The following is a 3,307-nucleotide window of genomic DNA, read 5'->3' on the forward strand; positions in this document are numbered from 1 at the left end:
TTGCCTTGAAGAAAGAGAAATCCCAAGCTAAGCTAGAACATGAGTACATCCAGAGCTTCAAAATACTACAAGCATGTTTAAGAGGATGGTTGTTGACAAAATAATTCCTGTGGACAAATTAGTGAAAGGAAAGTTTCAGGACAATTTTGAATTTGTTCTGTGGTTCAAGAAGTTCTTTGATGCAAACTATGATGGAAAAGACTACGAGCTCCCAGACAAGGTCAAGAAACTACAACGGCTCCCTCCCTTGTTGCTCCAGCTCTGAACAAACTGAAGAAACCCCTCAGCTCTAGCAGTGCAGCTCCACAGAGGCTCATTGTAACACACAGAAGTACAGCAACCCCTAAGGCTGGCCCGGGTGTGGTATGAAAGACCCCTGGTGCGGGCAATGGGGATAACGAAGCAGCCCAACTGATGCAGCAGGTGAACGGATTGAAACTTCCCATCGAAGAAGTGGAGAAAGAGAGAGATTTCTACTTTGGAAAGCTAAGGAACACTGAATTGACTTGCCAGGAGAACGAGGTAGGAAACAACCCTGTACTGCAGAGGATTATGGGCATTCTCGATGCCACAGGTGGAGGCTTTGTGACACCTGATGAAGGGAGCCACGGGAGGAACACTGAATTCTTCACTCCAAATCATGAGCTTAAGTGTAAAATACTCCCTTTTATTATTCTTAGAGGACTCACTGGTTTCTTTTCATAAGCAAAAAGCACCTCTTCTTAAAGTGCACTTTGCGCAAGTTTCACTCCTTTTCCAGTAAGCTTGGGTTAGGAGCTTTTACCTTGTAGCAGAGAAGTATTAACATCTACTTGGTTCACCTAAGGAACAAAAAGTCTCGCCATGGGGCATACTGAATGGATGCTGGTAGCACTGACTACTGGAGAAGGTGTTTTTGTGTGATATGCTGAGGTGGGGACCTTAGTAGAGAAACGTAAAGACTGATTTGGATTTTAAGCTAATCTGAAATCTTAGCAGAGAACATTTTAATAAATAAAAGCCTTAAGAGCAAAAATAAATAAAACAAAATAAAATAAAATAAAAAATAAAATCCTTTATAAAGAAAAGACCTCTATGTGGAAATGCTTGGGACAGCCCAAATTTGCCAACTAAGTGGCAGATCCAGCCCTGAAACACAGGTTTTCTGACTCCCAATCATCATCCTGCACTTATACATGGCATTATATAGCCTTAGGGAAATAAATATAATTAGTTACTCCTGCTTTAAAATTTTTATTTTAAGACACAAAACCTGCCATAGAACCAAAGATGAGTTAAATAATTTGGGGGCAATGACAACATGCAAACAATTGAGACAGGGATAACACTATATTTTTTTACTCAAAAAACCATTTTCCTGCTACCCAAATTTAGTTTAAATCTACACAACAGCTGCTGGTCGTATTATGCAATTCCCTAGAGACACCCCCTCCTGAAGACAGAAATTTAAATAACTGCATCAAATCCTAGTGACCTTTGGCCATCAGCAGTGACCTTGAGGCTAATCAGACCTCCATTTTCTATATTACGGAGACCCAGAAGTGCCAAGTGTGTTTGGGTGGGCTTCTTCTGGAGAGACATTCATTTTTAAGCTATCAAACTATAGCAACAATTTCTACATGAACTTTGGATAAATCCAGTTTGTACACTATTGGTTTTCATTAGGATCGATCACATAACAAAACAAGCTATAAAAAGTTAAACGAGCAGCAAGGACACAATTTTCCCACTCCCAGGTCACTGTAGGTGCTGAGGTCCAGTAATGCACGTGGCAACAGCACGTGCTGACCCTCTGTAATCACTGGGACCGTGTGAACTTGGGACACCAGTTTTCTCTGTAAGGCAGAGCTTAGCTGTGGTTTCATAGCCAGTTTAGATCTAGATGAGATGGGTGCATACCCTTTTACCAACCTCCAAGCCCCCTCCTCAAAATCTCTCAGCTCCCCACAGCTTATACTTTTCTGTTGTCCTTGGCCTCCAATTCCCTGCTTCCGCTGAAATTTTGTTTTTCACTCTGCATCTGTTGACCTCCACTCTGGAATCGACCCAAACTTGGATCCACTCTCCAAAATCCCCACCTTCAAAGCAAGTTCAAATAATTATACTTATTATTAACAACTAAGGTTTGTTGAGTGCTTGCAATAGATCAGACGCTACTCAAAGCACAAATGTGCATTATCTCATTTGACCCTCTCAACAACCCTTGGAAAAATATTCAGAACCATTACCTATAACAGAATTAAGATTTGGAGATCACAGGAAAGTGACATCATATTCTGCGTAAAAGAAAAATAAGATACAATTGTGTCAGTCAGGCTGGCTGCCCTGGTCTTCAGGTTCTCACAGGCTTATCTCTACCCCCTGTAGGAGCCCTATCTGTATCCCCGTCTTATTTGCTTCTATTCTCTCCCATCCCAAACTTCCTTCTCACTTATTCTGTCTGGGATCAGTCCAGGAACCTCTGCATACAAAGGTGTGCATGAAAATTTTGCTTCTTGAGAGCACCTCCTTCCAAATTCACACCTACAAAATGATTCGGGTGCTCAGCAGAACAAGACAGCTCATTCTCCACAGAAGTCCTTTTCCTTAAAAGGCAGTTGGGTTATAAATAGCGGGATTGGTTGATGTTGTTATGGTTCTTATCTTTGCTGTTATATCTGTAATCCCCAAGAAACCAAACCAAACATCAAGAATAGAACTGGAATGGGCCAGCCAAATGGCACATTGGTTAGGAGTTGGCTTGGGACACCAGCTCTAAGGAACATGGCCCTGGTTCGGATCCCACATGAGGGTCAGTGATGCTGCGCCCACTACAGCTAAGATGGTGAACAACAGTTCGACCTGCAGCTGGGCTGCCATGAGTCGCCGGCGATGGTGTAGGCTGCAGTGGGGCTGGCCGGCAGCTGGTGTGAGCCACTGTGAGTGGCCATCTGATGGCCAGCGAGCAACTTCCTCACCCGGGAAGAGCACAATGATAATACCAACATGGGCCAGTGAAGCGACGTCCTCCACAACTAGACTGAAGAACAAAAGGACAGCAACTTGTNAGGGAGGGAGGGAGGGAGGGAGGGAGGGAGGAAGGAAGACATTGAACAGGGACAATGCTGACAACTCAACTCTCCCCTGCTAACTCTGTCCCTCACCACCATAGTCAAAGCAAAATATATTCATAAAGTCTTTGGAAATGGATCTCCTCAGCTTGCTGCTACTCAGAATCGGTGTTACTCTTCCGCGGTTTATGTCTCATACGTGTGATTTGCAGTTTCACATGTGTGTGTTCTCCTTCTTTGTAGCAGAGGTTGCTAGC

The 3,307-nt window shown here is 43.4% G+C and overlaps 1 pseudogene; it reads left to right on the forward strand.

The window, feature by feature from the left end:
- The window catches only part of LOC109384589 (microtubule-associated protein RP/EB family member 1 pseudogene), a 1,352-nt pseudogene extending 647 nt beyond the window's left edge, over nt 1-705 (forward strand).
- The last annotated feature ends 2,602 nt before the right edge of the window (nt 706-3,307 follow it).

This window comes from Hipposideros armiger, unplaced genomic scaffold (assembly GCF_001890085.2).
Source record: "Hipposideros armiger isolate ML-2016 unplaced genomic scaffold, ASM189008v1 scaffold_5, whole genome shotgun sequence".
Lineage (NCBI taxonomy): Eukaryota > Metazoa > Chordata > Mammalia > Chiroptera > Hipposideridae > Hipposideros > Hipposideros armiger.